Below are 19,729 nucleotides of genomic sequence, written 5' to 3'. Positions count from 1 at the left end.
TTAAAATGTTCTTTTATAAGTAAATGTCAAAAATATTATACCATTTATCATAAAAAGATCTGAACGATTTTTATTGATGATAAGTTTTTTACACGCAAATTTGTTTACATTTCGACAATGATTACGTAGATTGGATATTTTTAAATATATTAATACTGTTTTGAATAGCGAAGAATTCTGTTACTGAATTATGAAAATGTCGGTGCTATTTAACTTTATATTTAGGCTGTTATTAAAATAGAAATAATTTAATTAAAAAAGAGGGGGGGGGGAATATATCGAATGTAATTTTAAAATTAATGTAAAAATCAATTCTTAGAATTTGAAAGAGTTTCTATTTTTGTTAAAAATATCAATAGTAAATATAGTAAATCAAAGATATAGAATTTGTATAATGTTATGTGCTATTATGCAATACGTCTAGAGATTATCGACTTTCTATTATCGGTTTAAGAAATATTTATCATATTATAACTGATATTTATTTTAAACTTCTCTTTATGTTTTCGTTTAAATATATAAACCTAACAATTTTCATTAAAAAAAAACTCAACATTACGAATATAGTTGATAAAATAGATTTAATTCTTTAATTAAAAAACAATTGTTTTGCAATTTATTATACTTGCAAATGTATGAATAATTGTTTTATTATTATTATTAGTTTTAGATCCATCGTGACTAAAATATCCTAATGAGAAGTTTTGAAGTCATAACTAAGCTAGAAAATATAACAAATAGTATATAATAAATTTGATTTCGTAAGATATACGTAAATCGTATAACATACGTGTTGAATTTTAAATGGTTTATCTACCAGTACCGTATCCAGATATCATTCAAAGATATATGTTTTTAATAGATAAATCAAATACACATATAAAAAAATAAATACACATAAAAAATATATTTCAGAAATAAAAGACATTTTTATGTTTATTTTACTTTATTTATTGTTAATTGTTGATTAAAACAGTATGCATCCCCTCTGCTCTCCCTAAACATTTTAATGTGATCTACCACTACGATTTAAAATTAATTTTTTTTAATATACCGTATTCAGTAAACAGAAATGACAGTAAGCTTCGTTGATAAACAGCAAGATCATCTAATTAGTGATAATGATCATTAATAATTTGTGCTATGTATTGTACAGTCTATTAGGCTATCTTAAATATTCCTTTTATTAAAGTTATAAATAAAAATAATTTCTTAAATTGTTCGTGTTCTAAAAGATCAAACGGCTTGTAATAATACTGTAATTAATTATAATTTACTTTAAAAAATTTTTATTGTACAATTTGTTATGTAACATTAAAATCTGTTGTTATAAATTAACATTAAAACACGAGTTATAAACCACGAATATATTTTATATGCTTGTCGGTATTGATTATAATATTATAGATCTAATAATTTAATGTATTTACACAGTAAACAGCCTTATGAATTAAATATTATAAAAATTAAGGTCAAAATTTACACCGTGAACCAACGCATATAACTTTTACACAGAGAATTATCGCAAGTAATTCTCTTCATTTCAAGTCAATTTATTTAATTCTTTAAGTGCAGAGTGACATAATTATTAAATACCGAAAAAATTAAATAAATTTCTTTAAATTTAATTTTATGAGGCATTAAACTTTCATTATTAAAAAAAAAAAAAAAAAAAAAACAAAAAGGTAGACTAGACAGCATTCACTTCTACTAAAAGTCACGATTTTCAAGGTTATTATAGGTGCTAAGTTATAAGATGGCATAACTTAAGCATTAACGATAAAAACGTCTGGAAAGGGGGGAAAACAAATAATAATAATGATGTGAACATTTTATTTTATTTTTAACATAAATTTAAAACGAGCCACCTCGACATAATGATATATTTAATAAATTTATTCCTCTGGATAACGTTAGACAGAAATGGTGAATAATTATTGATCGATGTTAAAATTATTTTTTTCCTGTTACGCCTCTATCGCTATGAATGTTTAAGATCTATGCAACATGTTTACTGTTTTCATGTGCTTAATCATGGCATCTGATGAATATAAATATATTATCACCGAAGTACATCTTTATGTAGTAATTTCTCAATGTTCTGTATTATAAAATTGGTAGTTATTTCTTAATAAAATCAATAATGGAGTAAGTAATGTAACACGCTTTAAAAAAACGTTCATCAGAAAAACACGATCGAATTTAGAACCTTTAATTTTATTTTATATTATATCTGTATTGATTGTTAAAATAAATTTTATAAAATTAAAAATGTACACACGTTTCTGATTCGTTATTTAATATGTGACGTAATTAATATAGTGTTAAAATATATATATATATATATATATATATATATATATATATATTATAATAATACAGGCAACTAGATATAAAAATGTAATGTATTTTTTACATCTAGTTGCCTGTATTTAAATTCAGAATTTTTTGAATTTATAATTAAATTCGATGCTAAATATATAATTATTGTTTAAAATGAGTTCTTTTGTTATTAAAATATTATAATTTTATAATTAAAAAGTTGATTATTTATATTTCAAAATTTATACAACGTCTTTAGTTAAATTAAATCGAAATTTTGATATTAAAAAATGAATAATGATAAAATTTATTTATTCGAAAATAATTAAAATAAATAAATATTTTACATCTGATTAATAAAATCTCATTATTTAATATTCCGAATTGAATCCTAATACCATTTTGATTTCGTTCCTAATGAATTTTTCATAAAAGATTTTTTTAAAAATCTATTATTATATCTCTAATGAAATTATTTATTTAGATTAAAATTTTATTTATTTATTTATTTAATTATAATTAACTACAAGCGCAAAACAATTGCTTTCAATTATTACTAAAACAATTTTTTCTTTTAAATGTAATCTTAAACATAAAAAAAATTCAATTTAATAAATTTAATAATGGTAATTTTAATTCTATGAAATATTTATTATTTTTTAAAATTTGAATATATTCTTTAAGTGAATATACAATAGAAGGTGAATATTAAATACTATTTAAAATGCGCGCTTTAGGTCAATATTTGGATTTTTCTAGCAAATAGTACATAGGAAGAAAAATATTTTAGAAATTACATATAATTCTTGTTATAATTAAATATAATTATTCTTCTAGGCGTGAATTATTTTCTCGTTATATTATCTATTATCATTTTTAATTGGAAAAAATATTGTAAATAATTTTTTCTCGCTAGAAAATGCTCCGTAAAATTGAAATTTAATAGCTTATATTTTAATTTTAACTGTTACATATTCCAATGAATTATATTATAACTCAAAATCGTTAAATATGTATTATTGAAAAGTATAAATAATTCACAGTTAGGCTAAAGATGAATAATCTGAACTGAAAAAATGTCGCTGTTCGTTTTAATTTTGAATGAAATACTTTACTAAAGAAAAACTATTTACAATTCATTAAAAACTAAACTTTTTTTTTTCTTTTTGGAAAGAAACAATATCTTAAGACTTAAGAATTCCTGTAGAAACTTTTGATGAATTTCTGAAATATTTACATATTTCAAAATATAATCTTTGATATTATACAGAATTTTGCAGAGTAATTTAATATATTTCCTCACGTAATTTTAAGCTTATGAAACTTTTTCTAACAGTTACAATCATTTCAAGAGATATAGACTCGGGAAATAACGGAAAAATTTAAGTTAAACATATATTTCGATTCCTAATTTTTAATTCGCTTATTTAATTAATTGCCATATTATAAAAAGTTATTCTTCATCACTCATATAATGCAACATACAAAAAATAACTTATCTATCGATTATCAATTGCATTGTAACAAAATTACAAATTCAAAACCGTAACACAAATATTTCATATTTACATTATGCAAATCATTTCATATTTTCTTGAAAATATGTTTTATAGAACAATAATTTTTTCCGTCTCTTTTCTCTGCATTAATCTTCCCGAAAATCACTGTTTGCATTAATAATTCTCATATTATTTACTTATTATGTGCTTGGATTAGAGATCGCAATAATAAGGCTTCTCGAGAATGTTATGGACGTGAACAACTAGTAGCTACTTATTATCCTATAAGTTAGCTTCCCAAACAGACATGGTCTACGTGATAAGTATCACACAATAGGGAAGACATTATTTATTTTAATTTTTATAATAAATTATTTATAATATATTAGCCATTATTAATTATTTTATTAGTTATAGATGATAATTATGTTTGAGAAATTAACGTTCTAGCCGTAAGTGACATCTTCCGATAGTTGTAAATGCATTACCTTTTCGGATCTGTTAAAATGCAATAAGTAAGTTATTTCTGTTTACGTATTAAAAACGAAGAATAACTTTTTAATTGGAAAATATAGTTTAAGTAGACAATGCAAAAGTTATAAGCCTAAATCATATTATAATCATTACTTTAAACTTCATTTTATTTTTATATTTTAAATTTATAGCCTAATATTCAAACAATTAAAAACTATTTAAAAATTTAAGCAATAAATTATCTAATTAAATTATTCTGTAACACTTTGTATATCCTACTACCAAATTTTAACTATTTACTAGCTGACCCGGCCACACGTTGTTGTGGCTCAAAATGTATCTATTATAAATGTATAACACTTCCCCCGTGGGGGGAATTTCAAAAAATCCCTTCTTAGTGTACATTCTCTTGACGTACCCTATTAAAACGCAATCAAAAACGCATCTAAAATAGTATAATAAAAGCCGAGTTCTTCACAGTAAGCCTTAATCCCGTCACTTTTCTCGCTGGTAAATATCGAAAAATCCCTTTTTAGTGTATATTCTGTTGACGTAACCTATTAAAACGCAATTAAAAACGCAAAAAACCGCATGTAAAATAGTATAATAGAAGCCCAGTTCTTCACCGTAAGCCTTAATCCCGTCCATCTCCCCCCACTGGGGGGAATTTCGACATGTATATTATATAAAAACACGTGCGTATTCGAATGCAACGTTGTGTCAAAATTTCAAAGGAATCGGTAGGAACAAACGAACGTTATATTTTATTTATATAGATAGAAGATAGAAAATGATCTGCTTCAGTCCATTCTCACAGAAAAGCAGAATGCCTGACAGAAAAGCAAACTTAGGTCGTCGGAAGTTAGCGCCATCTGTTGGACATAAAAGCCTTAATCCATATATAAATATATTTTTGAAAGGGGGGAAATGGTGTAGGGGTATGAAAAATAGATAGTAGCCGATTCTCACACCTACTGAATATGCATATAAAATTTGGTAAAAATCGGTAAAGCCGTTTCGGAGGAGTAAGGTAACTAACATTGTGACACGAGAATTTTATATATAAGACTAGCTGACCCGGCCACGCGTTGTTGTGGCTCAAAATGTATCTATTATAAATGTATAACACTTCCCCCGTGGGGGGAATTTCAAAAAATCCCTTCTTAGTGTACATTCTCTTGACGTACCCTATTAAAACGCAATCAAAAACGCATCTAAAATAGTATAATAAAAGCCGAGTTCTTCACAGTAAGCCTTAATCCCATCACTTTTCCCGCTGGGGAATATCGAAAAATCCCTTTTTAATGTATATTCTGTTGACGTAACCTATTAAAACGCAATTAAAAACGCAAAAAACCGCATGTAAAATAGTATAATAGAAGCCGAGTTCTTCACGGTAAGCCTTAATCCCGTCCATCTCCCCCCACTGGGGGAATTTCGACATGTATATTATATAAAAGCACGTGCGTATTCGAATGCAACGTTGTGTCAAAATTTCAAAGGAATCGGTAGGAACAAACGAACGTTATATTTTATTTATACTTATATTATACGTTATACTTATATTATACGTATTATACGTTATATTAAATATTTTATTTATATAGATAGATAGAAAATGATCTGCTTCAGTCCATTCTCACAGAAAAGCAGAATGCCTCACAGAAAAGCAAACTTAGGTCGTCGGAAGGTAGCGCCATCTGTTGGACATAAAAGCCTTAATCTATATATAAATATATTTTTGAAAGGGGGGAAATGGTGTAGGGGTATGAAAAATAGATAGTAGCCGATTCTCAGACCTACTGAATATGCATATGAAATTTGGTGAAAATCGGTAAAGCCGTTTCGGAGGAGTACGGTAACAAAAATTGTGACATGACAATTTTATATATAAGATTTTACTATGCTATGTATATATATATATATATATATATATATATATATATATAGACCTACATACATTTATTTATTAACTATATATAGCTTTATTTTTAAAAATAATTCTTAATTATCTTTTCAACAAATCTGCTATCTCAGTAGTCATGAGATATGATAGCATCTCTGAAAAACGTATACAAGATATATCCACACCGATGCCAATCACTTTTCTGTGCGTTTAATGCTTAATTCTTCCTGAAGATTTATCGGAAATTGTCTCTATTTTTGTATAATAACATATATTTTCTGAAAATAAAAGTAGTCTGCTTTTTATGTTACGTTTAATTAAAATAAATAAATAAATTTATGATTTATTCAGTATCTAGATGAAAAGACAGTACTGAAAATAGGATGCTACTTTTCCCTGCTGACTTTTAGTATCATCTAATGAGTTTACAATATTCCGATATTTCTTACTGCTTTTCACTAAATTTGCAATTAATTAAATATACACACAAAAAATCTCTTCATAAACAATAAAAAATACTAAAATATTTCTTAATGTTTTAAATTTTGGAATAAAGATATACTAGTCCTTTTTGATTTTAAATTAATTAATCACTGTTTTTATTTATGTTATTACTGTAGATAATTGCAACTACAATTTTTATATTAATATAAATATTAACAAATTATAAATCCAAACAAAAAAATCTGAAATGTAAAAAATTAGCCAAGTAAAAGTTTACGATAATTTAGACGACGGCCAAAATTTTTCTTAGCAGTTTTTCTTTGGTAAAGACAAGCTTAGCGCTTTGAAAGCGAAATGTAGAAAACAATTATACATTTAAAAATCTCGTGGGTACCGCCTCCAAGCGCCAAGCTTGTCTTTACCAAAGAAAAACTGCTAAGAAAAATTTTGGCCGTCGTCTAAATTGTCATAATTGGCCGTAATCATTACAACCTCTCTCCGTTTTCTGGGCGGACCACTCTTTTCCCTTCTTATGTTTTCTGTGAAATCTGGAAGTTAAAAACCTAGAAATTTCTGAATTTTTTCACTCCAGTTATAAACGACTTAATCAACAACATTCCATACCCGGGAAATTGTTGACCCTCGACGGGCAACGATCGCCCCCTAACTATCAACAAGCCGTTATTCCCTCGGATGCAGGTAGATCATCTTGCACGATGGTTTACAGTTAGCGTCCGAGCTAGTCGTTTATTTAAAGTCCGGGAACACCTATGGCCCAAATTGCGATCCGTTATCGATCACGTGACAGGTTTTCCCGTCACGAAAAACTTATAAAAGACGCTTCCTTCCCCCCTAAAGGGCTCTCCGATCGTTTCTCCAGTACGAATCGTACTGCGCCGTCGACCGAACCCGAAGTTTCTACGTTTCTAAGTGCCACTGACCCGCCTCGAATTTTCTAAGGTTCTACGTGCCACCGGCCAATTAAGTGACTCTCCGTCATCCCGAAGATTTCTATCACTTCGGAGTGAATATTTACCTAAGGGACATTCGCTGGACTCCGTCTATTACGTAATTTATAAAGGTATGAACAAATATTTGTAAACTCTCTCTCTCCGGACCCCTTTTTGTATATGAGGGTAGAAGTGTAGTTTTGTTCGTTTAGCTTTTAATAAATCTTGTTTTGTTATAAAATGGTGTCTTTCTTGACTGTCGGCTTCGCCTTATCGTCGACCCCATCCTTCCTCCTCATCCACTCGCGTAACGCGTAACGCGCCGACAACGTAACAGCCATCCTTGACAAGTGAGTCGCCGGAACGGAAGGTACGACTCCCTCTTACCTCCCCGGGATCTCACATATTGGTGTCAATCGAGTGGGGTTTCGACTTATTCGGCACCCCCCCGATTTCACATTTCTGTTTTGTATGCAATAACACGTATAATTTGCAATTGTTCCGCAAACTTCATTTTTACGATACAATATAACAAATAATATATAGCAATACATTTGTTTTAAAAAGTGAGAATAAAAATATACAATACAAAATAAGAAATAAATTGAAACACACCACGTTCTTAACAATTTCTCTAACATTTCTAAAATTGCAGAATTGATTAGTTACTGTTAGTAATATTAAGAAAACTTCCAGTTATAGGAAGTGTTGATATACTTGTATAATTGTACTACGGTATTAGGCCCATAGACGTCCGTAGAAAATCTTCCAGGAGACAGAGCTTGGAAACAAATAATTACATCAATAAATTTTTATTTAAATTTTGGAGTTTTTTCACAAGTATATTATAGAATACAGTATTGCATCAATACAAAAAGACAGACAAAGCGTCTCGTGGTTGATGGTTACATATCTCAATCACTTTTATTATTATAATTTATAGAATTTTTTATTCTATCTCAGGAGCAAGTGTTCTGTTTGCCTTCTTCTGCGGACGCCAATGATTATGTCTTTTTCAGAGATAGCTACATTCAAGATGCAGATTCCATTTCTTATCATTAAAGGCACTTTTCAAAATGTCCACACATAATTCTAACATTGTAACCAATTGTATTTGAAATGTAACGCTTGAAACTTTTTCGAGTGTTTTGTTAAACATGTATTGGATTTTTGGAACGTATATATAAATTTTTCTTATATAAACATATACCATGACACGTTGGATCGACAGATGTTCTATGGCGTCTGAATATTGAAATTCAAAAGACGTTCAACTGGGAAAACATTAAGCGGAAAGAGGTTTTTTTTTTACTTCGCTTCGTAGACACTAAAAGAACCCTTTTTTTCAGACTATCATAGATTCGGCCAGGTTCACAATGAAGCGCCCCGCGGTGAAGACGAGATCTGACATATCCGAGAACAAAAACCTCCGAAAATTCCTTAAATTTTTCGATCGGCCGGATTTGACTCCGTCTCCATAGTAGTAAGCTGATGCCTCTTTATCCGCCGTGACCATTTGGCCGTTGAGTAAATGTGGCTGTAAATTCATATCAAACTGAAACTTTAAACAAGTGTAGTGAAATCTGTTGAAAAAACATAAAGTTTCTCGTGACGTAAATGCGACAATTTCGGCGTTTGCTCTTCCTTGTCGCTCTACAGGATCTTTCATGGACACAACGCATTCACTTCAATTCTGGCAAGGAAGGCCAATGCAAAAGTTCAACCGGGTTTTTTTTTTTTTTTTTTTTTTTGGTCGATGGTAGGCAATTACTGGTTGTCAGTGCCGTAACTAGGATTTTGGACGCCTATGGCCAAGAATAAAAATGGCACGCTTTTTTAATTTTTGTTATAAAATAAAAATAAAAATGGTGGTTTATTTCTGAAATATATGTTCGTAGAAATTACAGATAATAAATACTATATAAATATAATTATAGAAGTTTTTTTGTGTTATTAATTTCGAATACATATTATTCCAAAACCTTCTCGTTGGCGCCTTTATAAAATCGGCGCCTATGGCGGGAGCCACGTTGGCCATACCCTAGTTACGGCTCTGCTGGTTGTAGCTGATCTTATACAGAAAACAATGAACCAACATTCTTAATGCTTTCTACACTTTGTCATAGGATACATTCAACTACCGTGAAACTGCACATGCACTATTGGAACTATAACATTATTCATTGGCTGTTCAATAACAGCTATGCTAACATCTTTAACGACGGGTGAAATGAAAAGTTTGAACTGGAGTTGGTCTCGAGTTGAACACTCAGACATCCAGTTTCTTTAAATTGAGTGGTCATTCTCCTGAGAACTTGAGGAGTCAGTGTTAAATTGTATAGATTCTTACAACAGCGGAATTCTCGAAATGCAGCCACAGTATTACCACTATATGCATAAAACAGCTTTATAAGAAATGCACATTCAGTCATGATGATGGCCATCTTAGTTGATAAGTGACATTCAGCAATTGCGACCACTTTGGTAACTAGAACTTGTTTGCAATATATGTACTGTACAAGTAGGCCTCCTACAACGCGGTACTTTTATAACGCGTTTTCGCTCCAACGCGCTTGGAAAATCGCGGAAATTTTCTTACAACGCGGTTTAGGAAATGTGTGGAGGCTCCCCCTAGTCCCCAGATGGATAATGCTGTAAATGCTCTCTGGAAAGCTGTATTACCGGAAATGGTCAGTCAGGAAAATGTTGTTGAGCCAATTCAGCGTGAATATAATAACATAGTAAGCCTTGCACACGCAACAGGAGGCGACGGATTTACTGAAATAATTGTTGATGATATTCTAGAATTAGTTACGGAAAATGAAATAAACGAAGCAGATTTGATGACAGTTATATCTGAAACATTGCCGATTGAAGATAATTCTGAAGATCTTTTTAATGAAGAAACCAAAAACTTCACTCTGAAATGTATAGAAAAATGTTTGGACATGGCGAAACAGATGGAATCTTACTTTTTAGAGAACGATCCTCTGCCGGAGAGAGCGAAAAATATTTAAAAGAAATCTTCAAAATTGCTTATCTGCCTATCAAGAAATTTATAAAGATTTGCAAAGCAAGAGCAAACAATCTCTAATGACAGATTTTTTAAAACCTAAACCTACCGGAAGTGCAGTGGAACTTGTTGATGAAACAAGCTCAGATCTTGAAATAAGGTCAGTCAAATGTTCTCGAACAACTACAATAAGTGACGATGAGGAATAAATTTGTGAGTATAACACTATGTTTCTTTTTGATTTTGACTTGAAATCATAATCTTTTTAGTTTTTATATGATGTTGAATTTTATTTAAGTTTTTTATGAAATTTTTTAATGTACATAAATTTAAAAAATGATAAAAATGTTACACCATAAAAGGCAGTTTCTCTCTTTTTAGAACCGAATCCCAGTTTTTGTATTAAGTTGGTGTCTCCTGTAACGCGATTTCTCACAACGCGGTATTTTCAAGGAAGGTTTCTACCGCGTTGTAGGAGGCCTACCTGTACTTACTTATTCAAAAGAAAGTCTCTCATAGTCGACAGTTTTGGTATTAATTTATTTTTATGGAAATAGATTCCGCATGTTCTGAAATAGCAGCCAAGTTTGGTTGCATTTGGACTGCTAAATATTTTCAAGGCCGTTTTGAATAGAAGCAATGGCAAGTTCTGAAATATTTAGAAAAAGATGCAGAAAAGACACAGTATACTCCTTATAAAATATTATCTGAGGTATGCTATTGTTAAATACGCTCACTTTGCTAAAAAATATTAGATATTTTCTAGGAAAAGAAACTAGTAGAAACTCTATGGAGTAGATTTTTCTGTTTCGGCTTGACACAAGAATACAAAAGTGGTGATATGCTTTTAACATCCTGTCTAAAGCGGTCGACTATTGAAATTACAAGGGAAAGCAAAACTTCCAAAGACTTATAAGCTAAACGCTCAATTTTCAAAGTTCCGTTTTTCGGAAACGCTTGAGAAGTGGGTCCTATTATTTGGGCAATGAACTGTTTGTGTTTAAGGCGACATGCTCACCGAGTTTCGTTCGAATCGGAGACACGAACATCTGGCCATTTAATTGTAATTAGTCGGCAGACATGATAGCGTATCTGAAAAATGTATACAAGATACAAGAGGTAGTCAAAAAGTGTGATAATGTTCGTGCAAGTTTAGACTTACATAGTTGTTACTGTAGCGTAGTTGTTAGGCGTGACTGCTTATCATTCGGTGCAATGTCCCAGTTCGAGTAGCGTGCAAACATCAAGTTCATGTGCAAATTGGGAAAAACTGCTGAGGAGACGTTATCGGCCCTGCAGCAAGTTTACGAGGAAGAGGCCCGACAAGTGGCGTGGACAGTGGTTTCTCCATCGTGACAACGCACCGAGTCACACATCACTTGTTGTGCAGCTATTCCTCACCGACAAAAGCATTCCAGTCATCACCCAGTCACCTTACTCTCCAGATCTTATTCCCAGTGACTTTTGACTGTTCCGTACTCTCAAAATGGGACTCAAAAGGATGCGTTTCGCAAGCAGGGAGGACATCATATCGAATACGACAACTCCGGAAGATTCCAAAGGAAGCATTCCACACCTGCTTTCAACGGTGGCAGGATCGATGGGACAAGTGTGTCTGTGCGGGAAGAGCCTACTTTGAAGGTAATTAGGTCTGCGTTGTCATATCTCGTGCCACTACCGTGGAGGACCACAATTCCAAGAACTTTTTGACTGCCTCTTGTATATCATCATCGATATCGAGCATTTTTCTCTGCGCTTATTGCTTAATTCCTCCTGAGAATTTATCGGAAGTTCTCATTTATTTTATTTATTTTTTTGTATTAATTGTATAATACATATTTTCTGGAAATGAGAGTAGGGGAAACCGGAGCTAGTCGTCATAGTTTTTTAATAATTTCTAGTTTTAGAATCTATAATATCAATCTATTTAGGTTTAAGTGAAAATGTATACACCTACATATCTTTCGATTTGGTTTATAATAAATATATGAATATTCAATAATGTTTTGTCATAGTTATTAATTATTTTAGAATCTGTGTCACCCTGTGACAACATACCCATAGACGGGGTATGTGTCACAGGGACAACATACCCCTTACTCTGTGACAACAAACCCCTAGACGGGGTATATTGTCACAAGGTATATGTAGTCTAAGTTCTCACATTTCCTGAGTTTATTTTGGTTATGTTAAATTATGCATAATATGACATTTACTCGTGCCAATTCTAAAAAGAAAATAGATTACTAATTTACGATTATATATTCTGCGAAAGACAAGTAACTCGAATCTTTACATATTGTCTTCGGAGTCACAGTTGTGACAAACATAACATGGATTTACATCTGTACATAGCTCGTGAGACCAAACTCTCACCATAAACCAAAGTCTTTTCTTTCTCTTCTGATGAGTCAGTCTTAGTGACAATTTGCCCCAAATGAACTTCCTTAACAAATCGGTTCATAGTTTCTAATTACAAAATAGAAAATTCGATTCCTCGTAATGTATATATACATCAAGGACCTATCTAATAGGAAATACAGTTGTTACTCACCTTTTACTAATTGCAAGTTTTCAAACGGCACAAGACCTGACACATCAAAATTTACGCGATTTGCTGTAAATCTTTTAACCGCTAATTAACGGAAAATAATACAACGGATATTATTCGAATTTTATGATGGCGAGCGAGCGGTAAATGAACCTACTCCTAGATGACATGACCATTCAGTTTTGATTATATAGGCGATATTTGCACTGTGACAACATGCCCCTTGTGACAACTAACCCCGGTCTCCCCTACATATGATTATGTGAAGCTACATAAGATATGTAAAAACAGTACGCAAAATAGGATGCTACTATTAAAACGTAAAAACACGTAAACAGATAATAAAAATATCTTCTTTACTCGCCATGTTCAATCACCAGGAACAAGCTATTCTCCACAGCAGAGACGACCTTTCTTTAGAGGCTACACCTCTGCCAAATTATGTAAAACAGTCTAAAATGTCCACCGGTGACAATCCCTTCACAATTTAAAATTATAAGATTTGTTTGTAAAATAGGAGATTTGTAAAAAATTTTTTATTATCTGTTTACGTGTTTTTACGTTTTAATACTGTATTTCCGTCAGCCCTATTTTACAAATAGGATGCTACTTTTTCCCCTGCTGATTCTTCGTATTATCCAATGAATCTGTAATTGTCCTAATAATGGTTTTCACTAAATTTGTAATTAAATATGAAGAAAAATAAGTCCATTTATAAACAATAAAAAACACTGAAATATTTCCTAATGTTTTAAATTTTGGCATAAAGATTTAGTATTTCTCCTTGATTTAAATTACACACGATTTTTATTTATATTACTGCTGCAGATAATTGAGACTACAATTTTCAGATTAATATAAATATTAGTAAATTATAAATAAGATTAAAATTTTCGATTAAAAAGGCTGGTTGTTATTATTAATATTCCGATAATAAAGCTATGTTTATTAATTTATAAAATAATAATAATAATAATTTAAATAAATATACCAAAAAAATGGATTTATCATTTATTTGTCATTTTAAAATTTAAAATTGCGTGCTCTGGAGAATTAAAAATGATATATCGCTGTAAGTTTTAAGGAAATTAGCCTTGAAATTACTTAAGTCAAACTTTTTCATTATTATTTCAAAAAACTTGTTTATCTTGAAATACGAATGAATCTTAAATATATATATTTGTTTAAATTACGAAATATGTTATTTAATATTTTTATAATATATTTCATTTATACTGTACTTTTATAAAAAGTCAAGTCTAATATATTTGTTGTAATTTTGAAATCTGTTCTTGAGTAATAAAACTTTATATGCATGCAAATGTATTGGCATGACTTTAATTAGAATGTGATGCCAGGAATATTAAAGATTGCATAAATATTTAATTAGGTCATTTCTAGCATAAACAAATGCTACCATTTTCATATCAAAAGACGTAATTTCGTAAGGAGTTTTCATAACATTGTAAAAGCGATTTCCACTAAATTGTGATACACGATAAACGGTTTCAAGTGTACGCCTATATAGTACTACAACGTTAGAATTTTTGACTCGGAGAAAATCGAGTTAAAAAAATTCCGCAACGAGTTGCATAACACCCGAAAAAGTTAAAATTGTATATGGCGTCATCTGTTACGAGATTTTATGTAAAATCTTTTTATATCATTAATTATTATAAACTGCGAAAGCTTAATTTTGAGAATAAAGATAATTTTGTAAAAGATTGTAAATGCTAAGAAATGAGTAAAATCTTCATTAACTTCGATTCCATTCGTCATATCATGATCCCCTCGACCAAAATTTAATTGCATCAATTCCCCAATACACAAACCTTCCTGCAAACTTTCAGAAAATTTCGACAAAAGGCATAATAGTTATTAACCTACACACTGAACAAAATCGTGCCATTTTTTCCTCCACACACACACACTGACAAACTAACATCGATAAATACAGAAGAAAAGAAAGCCCAACTATTTTTGAATTTCTCGATGTTTCAGTTCCCGAGTCCAAAAATCAAAAAAATCTTGGCAAAATCATTTAGGGTCGAGCGCCATACTCTCCCTCTTTTACATATAATAGCCGGGAAAGTAATAAAAGGTAATTTCCTTAACATTATGTCTATGGAAAATTTTTTATTTTCAAAAATTAAGTTTTTGAATCCCTTCCAACATAGAGAATAAAATGAAAATAATTAAGGACATAGAGACAATTAGTGGATGTTTTTGACACGGGTGATCACGTACTGTACGTCTACACTAGAATAACGCGAAGTCGATGTTAAAAATAAATGTTTTTTAGGTTACAGGAGGGAAATTGAATAAACGCCAAGTGAATTTCATTAGAAATATATTTTATTGAGAAATTGTAATAAATTACAAAAATTCATTCAAAGAAAATCTTCATTATCAGACATACAATGAGCTTCGACATTAAAATGATCTCTCTATATTTTCGTATTAAATGTAGAGATTTATTTCTTTTATCATAGACTGTAACGAATTATTTTTCGCGAAAAATCATTCCAAAACTATTTAGAAAATTCTAGAACTTTCCAAAAATTCTCAAAACAAAAATAATTGCAAAGCAATTCTTCACATTCTAGAATTTTTTACACGCTAATCTTTTGTTTTCCTCTTGCAGGCACACGTTCTCACCTGTGAAAAGAAAACTGGAAAGGGTTTTTGTTCGACTTTTCGGCACTCGAACAAGAGGTTAAAGGATCATTTTATTTAAATTTAATTTTTAAAAATAGGATATTTATCACTATGACACTAGCTCAAAATTAAAATTTGTGTGTCCGATGTAAGGCATGGTTACAGCTCAAAACGCATCAGTAGCTTAGTAGAAAATAATATGAATCTACTTAAGAACGAGCTATTATTTTATTGTGACATCGTCACAACGACTGGATGCAATTTTCCGTCACAATTTTCTTAATTTTACGAATGTCTTGCCCTGTACATCGGACTTTTCCTGTTAACAACAGAGTCGTGTCGATCATCTATCCAACTCCGTTCAGGAGAAATATTTGAATCAAAATAATGTGACTTCCGGTTTAAATTGGAAATTCGTATACAGTTAATGGGGGCCTCCTGCCGCTAATCTTTCCATATGTGGTCTCGACTTTCATCTATTTAACTTCGTTCTCGAGATGAAGGTAGAACAGACAGGCTGACAAACGGACGCCAGTAGGAATTTATAGGTCTACAATTTTTTCAAATTGCAGCCCAATTAGAGGCGAATGCTTTAATTACAAAGATAGTGAAACCCTATCGCTAGTTTGGTAGTCTTTACTCAACAACCCGTCCACGATGCTCCCAAAACCACATACTTTAGTTTCGAAAGTTCTATTTTGTATAAGTTTTATTGCATTTCAGGTTAATTTTATTTTTTATCTAATTTCTTTTTATTTGTTTCGGTATTTATTATATATTTAATGTTTTGTGCGTAAACTATTTCGAATAGGCCCACGAAAGAGGCAGAAAACGTTTGTTCTATTAAAGTATTTTGTAGGAAAAAGTACGGATAGTGTTGAGTTGATTGTAATATAAAAAATATTTCTTATAACGTCTCATAAATGGAAGATGGCGTTACACACAATTTTGACTTAAAGCTAGCATCATAGTGATTTTTAAACTTAAATATTTTTTTCAATGGAGTATTCGACAAAGTATACAATAATTCAACAAAATTACTCATTTTACGCATCTGTTGTTACTTATATTTTATATTGTAGTATAATTGAAAATTATCGCACTTCCAAATGATCCCTTAACCTCCCATTCGAGTGCCGAAAAGTCGAACAAAAGCCATTTCCAGTTTTATTCTTGCAGGTGAGAACGTGCGCCTGCAAGAGGAAAACAAAAGATCAGCGTGTGAAAAATTCTAGAATGTGAAGAATTGCTTTGCAATTATTTTTGTTTTGAGAATTTTTGGAAAATTCTAGAATTTTCTAAATGGTTTTGAAATGATTTTTCGCGAAAAATAATTTATTAAAGTCGATGATAAAAGAAAGAAATCTCTATATTTAATGCGAGAATATAGAGATTAATTCTTTTAATTTTGCTGTGAGTTCACAGCAAAATATCATTTTTTAATTGTTCAGAGCATGCAATTTTGAATTTTAGAATGATATATAAATGATAAATCGATTGTTTTTAGTATATATGTTTATTTTAAATTATGATTGTTGTTGTTGTTATCTTATAAATTAATAAATCGAGAGTTACAACAGTAAGTCTGTGCCACGTAAAAGGCTACTGACTGACCATATCTGCTGTCCATAAATGACGTCCACACTGGAAGGGAGAAGAGAACATTATAAGTCAGAGAAAATCGAACAAGGGAAGGGAAGGGATCGAGCTTCAATGGACGTCGTTTTATTTCATTAAATTTTTATACAGTTTTTGCATTTTATTACATTTATTTTAAAGTTTCTTGTGTTGTTCGTTTCTATCATTCTTAAAATGATATAGGTTTTAAAGGGAGTTGAGTTTTGTTGGACGTCTTAAGAGGAGAGGGGGCAACGGAAACTTGGACAAACTGGGACAAGGAGAGAGAGAGAGAGTAAAAATTTCAAGAAAAATGCGGACGCAATTTATGCACAGCCCTTATACGCAGAAATCAATTAACCTTTCGGTAAACAAATAGTCCGATTGCGGCAAATTTGAAATGTACAGTACGACTCCGGCTCCGACTTCGACTTGTCACACTACGATTCCTTTTATAAGATACCACTACATATCTGAATATTCTTATCTAAAATTTCTCTATAAAATGTTGTACTAAAATTGACGGTGTGAATCAAAAAACGGATATAACGAATTTACCTGGAAAAAACTTTAAAGCAGTTGCTTTTCGGGTTACAAGTTTTTTTTTTTTTTTTTTTTTTTACAAATTCACTGAGGACTATGTATTAAACAATAAGGCTCGAGGGGTTAAATATAAATTTTTTTAAAATTACATTTTCCTTTTATTAGTTTTATCTGAGACAATTTCCAAAAATATATCAGATCTTTGGCTGTTTTAATTTTATAAGAAGAAATTTTTAATTTTAAAAACTCATTTTCTTTTTTCCCTTTAACAGTTTTTTAAATTTATTTTATTTTATACGGGACTAGAATTTCTCATTTTTTTCCTTAAAATGATCTAGAAATCCTATTATTTTTTATTAGTAAAGTATAGGTTCCGTCTTAACATGTATTCAGTACATTGAATGTTGGCCAGACAACTGAGCAGTACCGCGGAGGATCCAGGATCGAATCCCGGTCGAGATTGTTGCAAAAATTTTCGCTTGGGCCGACGGACTAGTTGCTGAGTTTTCCCGATTTTCTTCGTGTCAATAACACCCAAATAGGTATCACTTTTCCTTAAAAAATTATTCGAAAGGCACATTCCCTCGATTGCAGATCGTGTTTCGTGCCAGTATCTAAAATCAGCGATACACTAGCACATTAAAAAAATTATTTGCTTTCTGAGTGATTCATACGCTACTCAGTTTCAATTTATTTCGCATAATTTCGATTCGCACAGCATACGAGCTATTCAAAACAAATGTTAATATAAAGTCTAAGATATCTTTTTACAAATGTAAAGTCATTCAAGTAATGCTTTATGTTCCGTAATTTTTATTGGGTAATAGCAAAAACATACCTAGCCTGGTGTGCATTATATAGAGAATACGGTTTTCTAGGCGATGTAAAAATATTCGTTTAAATTTTAAAAGCTATTTTCTGACAGTATAGAGCACATCGCGTGCGATACGCAAAAAATTTTGGTGCGAAATAACCTTTATAAGTAGGCTTATCAGACGTCCCGTTTTTGACCGGGATTGTCCCGGTTTGACGATGTTGTCCCAGCGTCCCGGCTAGTTTGTCATTTTGTCCTGGTTATTTGGTAAAATTTTAAAAGTGCCGAATATACAAGAAGTAAAAATAGTGCAGCTTCGAGTAAAATGGCGATTTGGCAATTGCTCTTCTGTTACACTCATTCGTATCTAGATCTAAGTACTTTTAATGTTGTCTAGATGTTTTTCCCCAAAATTTATAGCATATGGCCTAATGAATTTAGATGTTTTATTTTTCACAAAATTTATAATAGCACGTAGCCTCTGAGATCCAGATATTCTTATTTTTATTTCAGTTTTTTAAATATTTTGTTTCAATTAGAGTTGGCAACATTGAAACTTATACTAGCCACGTCATTGCTGCGCATGTCATATCTTAGTCGAGTTCGAATTGCTGGTCGGCATTTAAAACATTAAATTCATTTAATCTCTAAAATGCCAAAAAGAAACCATGTTTTTACTGATGATTGAAAAAAGGCTGTGATCATATTGACCAAGTGAAATATGAACTATGCTTTTCAGAATTTTCAGTAACTCATGGTGGGCATTCAAACATTAAAAATCACTTGAAATGTGCGAAACATAAGGCAAGCAATAGGAACTTCCTCAAATGTATTGTCGTATTTTAAATGTACCGATTTAAGTGACAAAGAATTTTTAAAAAGTTCACACAAGTGATAAATATTAATAACTTAATAATTATATATATTTAGTTCAGTTA

This window comes from Centruroides vittatus, unplaced genomic scaffold (genome assembly GCF_030686945.1).
Source record: "Centruroides vittatus isolate TY-2023 unplaced genomic scaffold, ASM3068694v2 contig_862, whole genome shotgun sequence".
NCBI classification, from domain to species: Eukaryota; Metazoa; Arthropoda; class Arachnida; order Scorpiones; family Buthidae; genus Centruroides; species Centruroides vittatus.
The sequence above is the reverse complement of the archived record's forward strand: the minus strand, read 5'-3'. Positions refer to the sequence as shown.